Genomic DNA, 10,403 nt, shown 5'->3' with positions numbered 1-10,403 from the left:
AAAGTCCCTAGAATGATACCATTCAAATCTACAACAGTCTTTGTATTTTATAGATTTAATAAAGAGGTATCCCTCATTTAAGAAGAAGTGAATTAGTAGGCATTTAAGACTAGTTTATTATTATTAGATTAATCACAAAGAACACAAAATGTTTAATTCTCTGGAACCAAGTCTAGCAATTAAAATGAGAAATGTGACAGTTATGGCTCAGAACTGCACCAGAGTATGAGAGCAAGGGAGGGGAAGCTGTTGTAAAAGCAATAATAGCTGCTTATCCCCCCAATGTTATGTAATCATCAATAGAGTCTTATAAATCATGAGGCAGGAATCACTCCTATTTTTAGACGAGCTTATTAAAATAGAGTTTGTTTAGGCTCCACTTCAGTGTAGAAAATGAAAGCAGCAGTAAACTTCTTAGATCTGGTAAAACAAAGATATGCCCTAACTTCAACCAAACTAGAAATACATCATTCATTCATTCAACAAATATTTATCTGAGCACCCTTGATATGCTAGGGACCTTGTAGGCATGGAAGATGCAACAGGGAATGAAACTTCCTTAGAATTTACATTATAGTGGGTGGAATAAAAGACAAGCAACAAAATGAATAAGTCAAATGCATGGCCATCAGATGGTGGTAAGTGCCATGGAGAAAAGTAAAGTGAGGGAGGAGGTGGTGGAGAGCGGAAGTCAGAGAAAGTTTCTGGGAGAAGGTATCATTTCTGTAAGCTCCATAGGAAATAAATGGGTGTGGTATGCAGAGGTCTGCTGGAGGAAATGCCAAGCAAAGGCCTTGAGATGAGAGCATACCTGAAATGGTTCGAACAACAGTAAAGAGGCCAAGATGACTGGAATGGGATGAGCAAGGGGTCTTTTAATGGGACTGTAGAACAGTGGAGGGCATAGGCTTTTCCTCTGAGATGGAAGCCATGGACTAGGGTTTCCATATTTTGCAAATAAAAATGGACACCAGTTACATTTGATAAGCTGGATAATGGGCCCCCAAAGATGTCTGTGTCCTCATCCCCAGAACCTGTGATTATGTTACCTCATATGACAAAAGGGACTTTGTAGAGGTGATTTAAGTAAAGACTTTAAAAGAAGGAGAGTACCATGAATTATCCATTTGAATCCAATGTTATCACAATGGTCCTAAAATAGAAGAGTCAGAAAGGAGATGCGACAATGGAAGCAGAGGTTGGAGGGATGTGACTGCTGGTGTTGAAGATAGAGGCAGGGATCATGAGCCAAGGAATGCAGATAGCCCCAAGAAGCTGGAAAGGGAAGGAGAGAGATTCTCCCCTCGAGTCTCCAAAAAGGACATGAGCCAGCTTACACCTTGATTTTAGGTTGATAAAACCCATTTTGGATCTCTGTCCTTCAGAACTCGAATAAATAGTTGTTGAAGTTGCTGAGTTTACAGTCATATGTTACAGCAGCAATAGGAACCTAATACAAACAACAGAGAAGTTTTTAGTATAAGTAGTCCCATGAAACTCTTGGGACATAATTATACTAAAAAGTTATTCATATTTATCTGAAATTCAAATTTAACTGGATTTCCTGTATTTTACCTGGCAACCCATCATAGAAGTTCTGAAGATGAACATGGTCTGATTTTCATTGTTAAAGGAACACTTTGGTTGCTGTGTTGAAACGAGGTGGGAAGGTAAGGGAAGAAGCAGAGAAACCTATTAGGGGGCTACTTAAATCATCCAGATGAAGAAATGGTATCTTGGATCATGGTGGTAGCTGTAGAGGTGGCAAAAAAATTGTCAGGTCCTTTGGCATCTTATCTGATTGGCTCTGCGGCTAATTGCACCAACGGAGATATTTTCAAATTGGCCTTTCCCTTAGACCATCTAGCCATCTATTTACCACTAAGCCGAATTCAGCCTTGCAGCCACCTCATGTGTTTCCAGTTGTTGAAGTCCCAAAAGAAGAGAAGAAAATTCTGGATCCAGAAAATAGAATGATCACCTGACCCTTTCATGTGTGCAAGGGATGGAGCCACCATTTCCATTCTTTTACTACCTCCCCAAACTTGTGAACCATTTAGAAATCAGGCATCTTGAGCACTTATTAATCTGTGGAGTTTATTAATCTGTTCAGCAAGAAAGACCTTTTATTTAATTCCAAAGGCCAGCATTCCAGTACACAAGTGAGTTCCTCAGTGCAACTAACTCCAAAATACATAGTCTGATGGATGGCGCACCTTGCTGGTTTTCTCAGATAGTTTGTACAGCATCTTGTTCTACTCTTTTCTCCCCCTTGGAAATCTTTCTCCTCACTTAAGGAAAGGCTTAGGTTTCTGAGTGACCAAAGACTTAGAATATGAACTTTCTTGGGTTCTTGTGGCCTGCTGGCTGGGAGAGCGTAGCCTGCAGTTTAATTTACCTCTGCTTTTTAGTTCGTTCATTTAAGGAGGTGTTGGTATCTCTGTCCCCAGAATCTGAGCTGCCAGAGGAAAAGAGAAGAAGCACATGAATGACAGTTTGGGGCAGGTGAGCACACTGTGGTTCCTGGGTATCAGCTTCCCTAAGGTCTATGGTTCTTACCCATTTGGGAAGGATGCCTAGCTAGAGCACAGGTTTGACATGCATAAGAGATGGTTCAGTCTAATCCTGGTCTATTTCTCAGCCAGAGAGAATGAATGAAACAGCGCCTACAATAGAAATTGAAATGATTCAACTATGTCCCCAAACTCTTCAACAAATACTGCCGTCTTCATATAAAGTACTATACTAGTTACTTCAAAGATAATGAGACAAGATGCCCAATATCAGTTTTATGGAGGAAGTGTACAAATAACTAAAATAACCCCTGTGTAGGTGAGAAGCCCTCTTCTCAGTTTTAGTACTTTTTCTGTTTGTTCTGGACTATTTGTCAACAGATCTCAACTCATTGGCCCATTCAGGCATTGTAGCAATGTGATAAACTCTGAAAGGTATGCCGAAGTCAGGCAGACTCTCCTATCAACAAGTTTTCCTAATCAGTCAAGTCATATAGGACTTTGAGTGCATAAAGCCTATTTTATAATGTAGCAGCCGCTTGGGTACAAATAAAAGGATAGGCATATTTTTTTTCCTTTAGGGACTTTTATTCTAATTGAGAGAAAATAATCATCCGTGGAATGCAATCACTGGAAATGTGCAGGCAAACACATTAATTCCAGTCTTTTGGAAATGAATGAGAGAGGTAAGCACTGTATGGAGAAACAAGAGAGAGGTTGGGAGATGGACATGAGATGGCTTGTTTTCTGGGCCCTGGAGCTTCCCTTCAGATATTCCTCTTCCAAAGACCCAATTCAACTGTCCTGGAATGAAGAGTTGCCGAGTTAGCGGAACCTTTATTTGCATCTCTGCCAGCAAGAGGTTAAGTCTGAAATAAACCTGTGGACTCTGGGAAGCTTCTTGTGTGTGCTGATCTTTCCAGGGAGTGTTCTTGACAGTGTCAGGTCACAAATAACACTCACCCCCGTGTCACGTAACGATCCCAGCTAAAAGTCATGAATTTTGGGCTTTTTTGATACAATCCTAGTTCTTGCCATCTGAAGATTTACTTAAAATCCTGAAAAAGAACCAAACCATCACAACATATTAGCACATATCAGGAAAAAGTTCCTCTCCCCAAGGTCTGCGCAGTTTCACTCATTGGCATTCTTCATTTTCTTGGTTGCTTTTCTTTCTCAAAAGATGGGTAAACAATGAGCCAGACGCTGCTCTGTGAGGAAGTTGTGTCGCCTTTTAAGACGATCAAGACAAAGGAAAATGGTGGAGCAGGAAGCTTGACAAGTTGTCCCCTCCACTAGAAAAATGAAAGAGCTAGAAAAAGAGACTGGACTTAAGTAGGTGGTAAGCCTAGAACTAGAAAGTACTTTCAGAACTACAGGAGGACCAGAGGAAGTGACAGGATGCCCCGAGTTCAGCTTTTCTAAGTGAAAGCAGGAACTAGTGAGCAGCCCTGTGGCTTAGCTATGCGGCAACAGCTTTGGTATTAGCCAGAGCAAGGCAGGGCAAAGCCCCAGAGCAGCAGGCTGAGTAGGGGCTGAGGTCTAGGTCAGTTTGGGGGATACCCGAGGGACCAGTGCAGAAGCTGGCCTCCATTTCAGCCCCCTGGTAGCAGCACGTCCAATCTCCCACCAGAAAACAAACAACAAAACCGCTATCCGAGAATAATATACTTGGCAAAGATTTCTCCAAAAATGAGAGAGAAAATAAGATATTTCCAGACAAACAAGAACCAAGGGAGCTCATTTCCATTAGACCTGCCTTAAAGGAAATGCTAAAGGGAATTCTCCATGTTGAAAAGAAAGGACCCTAGACAGTATCTCCATGCTAGGTGAAGGCATAACGATCCCCAGCTTAAGTAACAGTATGGGTAAATAGAAATGCTAGCATTATTTCATTTTTCATTTGTAATGCTGTCTTTTACTTCTATGGGGCTTAAAATTCAAATGCATTAAAAATGTATAAATTTTTGTTATTGGGTATACAATGCATTAAGAAACAATTTGTGACAAGAACAACAAAAAGGGAATAATGTGTATATATATATATATATATATATATGTAATATAAATAACAAGGGAAATAAGAAAATAGAGACAAATGAAATTTGAAAATAGAGAAAAATGAAAACAAAGACACAACATACCAAGATATATATATATATTGAATATGTGTAGGCTACTGAATTTGGAATCAACACAAACTAAGGTGTAACAGATTTAGTATGCTAACTATAATTCCAGTAGTAACCATAAAGAAAATACCTAAAAAAAATCTACACAAAAAGGAAAGGGTAAGTGATTCAAAGTGTCTCATTAAAAAGATCATCTAAACAAAAAGGAAGGCAATAATAGAGGAAAAAGGGGACAAATAAAGGTAAAGGACATATAAAAACAATTAGCAAAATGGCAGAAGTAAATCTTGCCTAAATTTAATTTCCTTAAATATAAACGGATTAAACTTTCCATTCAAAGACAGAGACTGACAGAATAGATAAACAGCTATGACTAACTATATGCTATTTTCAAAAGGTCCATCTTATATCCATAGGTACAAATAGATTGAAAATGAAAAGATGGAAAAAAACATTTTATGCAAATAGTAATCAAAAGAGAGCAGAAATGGCTCTGTTAATATCAGCTAAAATATATTTTAAATTAAAAACTGTTATAAAACAAAGAAGGATATATGGATAATACGTCCAATTCAGCAAGAAGACTTAGCAATTATAAACATATATGCACCTAAGAGCTAAACATCAAAATATATGAAGCAACTACTGACAGAACTGAAAGGAGAAATAGACAGTTTTACAATAAAATTGAAGATTTCAATACATAACTTTCAAAACCAGATGGAACATCTAAACGGAAACTCAATAAGGAAAAAAAGGACCTAAACAACAATATAAACCAACTAGATCTTTCTGAGCACTTCATCCAACAACAGGGCATACACATTCTTTTCAAATGCACACAGATCATTTTCTAGAACAGACCATATGATAGGGCAAAATAGAAGCCTAAATAAACTTTAGAATATTGAAATCATAAAAAGTAACCTCTTTGATCTTATGGACTGAAGCTAGGAATCAACAACAGAAGGAAAACTGGAAAATTTACAAAAATGCTAAAATCTGACAACACACTCTTAAGTAACCAGTGGATTAAAGATGAAATTATAAGGGAAAGCAAGAAAATAGTTAGAGACAAACGAAAACAATGACAAAACATATCAAAACTTATGCGATGCAGCAAAGATAGTGCTCAGAGGGAAATATATAGCTTTGAATGCCTATATTAAAAAAGGAAAGATTCCAAATTAATAACCTAATTTTACATCTTTAGGAAATAGAAAAAACAGCAAAATAAACTCAAATTTAGCAGAAAATAGTAAATAATTAAGATTAAAGGTAAATGAAATAGAGAATAAAAATAATTTAGATAAAACAAAAAGGCAATTCATGAAAAATAAAAAGTAGACAAATATTTAGCAAGATTGACAAAGAAAAAGAGAAAGATGCAAATAACTAAAATCAGAAAGGAAAATAGTGATATCACTACTGACCTTACAGATATAAAAAAAAAATCATAAGAAACTATTATGAACAATTATATACCAACAAACTAGATAATCTTGATGTGGAAAACTTCTTAGAAATACATCAATTACCCAAATTGACTCAAGAAGAAATAGAAAACATCAACAAACCTATAACAAGTACAGAGATTGATTTAAAATCTTCCACCAAAGAAAATTCCAGAACCAGATAGATCACTGGTGAATTCTACCAACAGAAATTAAGTTCCAAAGAACTCAAGAGAAGGGGACATTTCCTAATTCATTCTGTGATGCCAGTATTAGTCTGATACCAAAATCTGTTAAAGATATCACAAGAAAATAAAATTACAGATGAACTTTACTTTTGAAAGTAGACACAGAAATCCTTAACAAAATACTAGCAAACTAAAACCAATGGCACATTAAAAAGATTATACTCCTTAACCAAATGATATTCATCCCAGGAATATAAGGGTGGATCAACATACAAAAATCAAACAGTGTGATTCAGTACATAAATAGAATGAAGGGGAAAAAAATCATATGATTATTTCAAAAGATGCTGAAAGGGCACTCAACAAAACCCAGTACCCTTTCTTAATAAAAACACTCAGAAAAAAATATGAATACAAGAGAGCTTTCTCAACATGATAAAGGTTGTTTATGAAAAACGCAAGGGTGAATGACTTAAAGCTTTACCCCTAAGAGTAGGAATGAGACAAGGATGTCCACTTTCACAATGCTATTCAATATTGTACTAGAAGTTCTTGACATGGAAATTATGCCAGAAAAATAAATAAAAGACATCATAATTAGAAAGGAAGGAGTAAAACTATCTCTATTTTCAAATAACATGGTCTTAAATATAGAAATTCCAATTGAATGCACAAGAAAAATATTAAAGCTAATAAATGAATGCAGCAGGTACAAGATCAATGCACAAAAGCAAGCAGATCAATGAGCAACGCAAAGAGGACCATAAGAAAATAATTCCATTTATATAGCATCTAAAAGAATAAAATATCAAGGAATAAATTTAACTAGGACTATAAAAGGCTTGTATACTGAAACCTACAAAACACTGCTGAAAGAAATTATAGAAGGCCTCAATAAATAAATGGCAAGACACCCCATGCTCACGGATCAGAAAAATTAATATTGTTAATATATGTCAATATTACCCAAAGCAATAAACAAATTCAATGCAATCCATATTAAAATTCCAGCAGCCTTTTTTGAGAAATGAAAAAAGCTGATCCCTCAAATTTATACGGAACCTTAAGGAGCCCCAAGTAGCATAATCTAGAAAAAAGAAGAACAGCATTGGAGAGCTCACACTTCCCATTTCAAAGTGTATTATAAAGTGACAGTAATCAAAATAGTGTGGTATGGCACAAAGATAGACAAGTAGATCAGTGGAACAGAGGCAAAAGTCCAGAAATAGACCCACACATCCATGATTAGTTGATTTTTGATAAGGTGCTAAGCACATGCAGGTGGAGAAAGAATAGTCTCTCAGCAATTGGTGTTGGGAAAACTGCAGCGGGATGAAGTTGAACCCCACATGCAGGGAAATGAAGTTATGCCCCTACTTCACACTAAATACAACATCAACTCAAAATGGATTAAGGATTTAAATATAGATCTAAAACTATACAACTCTTATAAGATAAAAGGAGAAAATCTTCATGACCTAGGATTTGGCAATGGATTCTTAGAAATGACAACAAAAGCATGAACAATAAAAGAAACAGTTTGATTTCATAAAAATTAAAAACTTTTGTTCATTGAAGGAAATTATAAAGAAAGTGAAGAAAGCCTAGAGGATGGGAGAAATAGTTTCAAAGCATATAACAGAAAAGGTTCAACATCCAGAATATATAAAGAACTTTTTTAATGCACCAATAAAAGAACAAACAACCCAATTAAAAAAAAAAAAGTGGGCAAAGGACTTGAACAGCTATTTCTCCAAAGATGAAATACAAATGGCCAACTAAGACAGGAAAAGATGCTGAATGTCATTAGCCATTAGGGAAATACAAATAAAAACCACAATTAGATGCAACTTAACACTCACGAGGATGGCTATTATTTAAAAAAAAAAAAAAACAGAAATGGAAAATTAAAATTGTTGGAGAAGACGTGGAAAAATTGGAACTCTAGTGCATTGTTGGTAGGAATATAAAATGGCTCAGCCTCTGTGGAAATCAATATGGCAGTACCTCAAAAAGTTAAATATGGGCTTACCATTTGACCTGACAATTCCACTTCTTCACATAGAGAACAAAAACAGGGTTGTATACAGTTACTCATATACCAATGTTTATAGCAGCATTATTTACAGTAGCCAGAAGCTAGAAACAACCCAAATATCCATCAACAAGGGAATGGATAAACAAATTCATTTTTTTATCCATTGTTTGGTCATAAGAAAAAATAAAGGTTAAGACATGCTGCAACATGGAAGAAACTTGAAAACATTAAGCTCGTTGAAAGAAGCAAGACACCTAAGTACAAAATTGATAGTATCATTCATCAGAGGTTATGGGGGAAGGAGGGGATAAGAGAAGAGGAAATGTTTGCTTTAAAAAAAAATTTTTTTTAACTTTCTTTAAAATGATCAAGACTAAACCAGCAGGGAAGCTTGCATTAGGGTTTTACAATCCACCATGCTGATTTTTCTTTGGCTATCCCTCCTTCCCTCACCCTCCCCATTTCTCTCTTTTCATCCTGAGAAGCCATCAAATGGGGACCAGATGGAGAAAAGAATTCTTATCAAACGGCTAGCTTTACCTGAAAAATTATATCCACATATTAGTCTGCTTTGGTTCAGCTCCTGCTTCGGCCACCTTGCAAGTTGTGGAGCAATATTTTAGTCTCAAGCCCGATGTCTTCCATGGCTTCATTTCCTGCCTCCTTTAAAGCCTTGCACCTGTGTTCCATCCACACAGGAGGTTTAAATTAATAGCAGTCTCACAGAAGATGGGCTGACCTCCCGGATTTTTTTAATGAATTTTGAAGCCATAAGGTTTTAAGTTGTAACATACTTCCCTCGAAATTGTCTGTCCTTCAGGACATGTGAAAATGCTAAATGGAAAACAACAATTGTATCTGTTTTTCTTTTTTAAAGAAAACATCGGATGTGACTTAAAGGTTCAGTTACGTCAGGTTGGACATTTAAGAACAGGTTTGAATGCCAGGTGTCTTTCCCAGGAATTCTTTAAGACAGGGACTCATTTTTAAATCACTCAAATCTAAAGACACATAGTTTTCAAGGATGTACCAGAGAAACAAAATGACCAAATTTGTAATGAAAATTCATAATACACAGCTTCATAACAACAGATTTACTTTTGTAAAAACCACTGCCAGAGATGAAAACCTGGAAAAGACAAAACCATGAAAAGGATGTTTTATTTTAGTCCCATGGCACAACAGATTACAACCCATTTTCTTCAACAAATATTAAGCTTCATTATGGCGTAGGTGCCTTTTCAGAGATCAATAAGAAGCAGCCATTGCTTTTATGGGGCATACTCTTAAGATGACAGTAGACCCCTATGATTGGAGAGCTGGTAAAGGCCTCTGAGATCTAATCTTAGCTCTTAATTTTACAGATGGGGAAATTCAGACTGAGGGAAGGTAAATCACATATCCTAGGACACACAGATGTTGAATCACAGATCCAGAATTTACATTCTCCTAATTCCTGCTATGGGTCTTTCTAGGAAGCCCAGTCTTCCTGACAAAATACCCAGGTGGGTAAAGTGGAACAATCATGGGCTAGAATGAGGAGGCATCGCTGTCCATGCCAGCTCAGCAGCTAACCAGCTGTCTGCCAGGGACAGGCCCAGGTCACTGTCTCTTCCCTGATGATGCCAATTACATTCAGTAAGTGCTCTTGGTCAAACCTCTCCTTTAGAAGTGCTGTGCCCTGGGTCCTGATTGAGGCTTAGAACTGGGATGGGTCTTATCTTTGAGGAAGTTGCAGAAACACTGGGCCGGATGATTTCTGTAAGAAATTCAACTGTAAGAATACTGTAAAATACAGTTAAGACAAAGAAGATAAAGCACTATGAACACCAAGGTATACTGAGGCTCCTGCTTCTAAAGGATGAAAGCTCTTACCGAGCTCCTTCTGTGATCACAGACTCTGCCTGCTGATCTAACAAGCTTTTTTTTTGTTTTAATATTTTTATTGACAAATCTTCACACACATACAGTCCCCACATGGTATACAATCAATGATCAATGGCTCACAATATCATGACATAGTTGTATATTCATCATCATGATCATTTTTAGAACATTTGCATCACTCCAGAAAAAGA

This window comes from Tamandua tetradactyla, chromosome 18 (genome assembly GCF_023851605.1).
Source record: "Tamandua tetradactyla isolate mTamTet1 chromosome 18, mTamTet1.pri, whole genome shotgun sequence".
Lineage (NCBI taxonomy): Eukaryota > Metazoa > Chordata > Mammalia > Pilosa > Myrmecophagidae > Tamandua > Tamandua tetradactyla.
The sequence above is the reverse complement of the archived record's forward strand: the minus strand, read 5'-3'. Positions refer to the sequence as shown.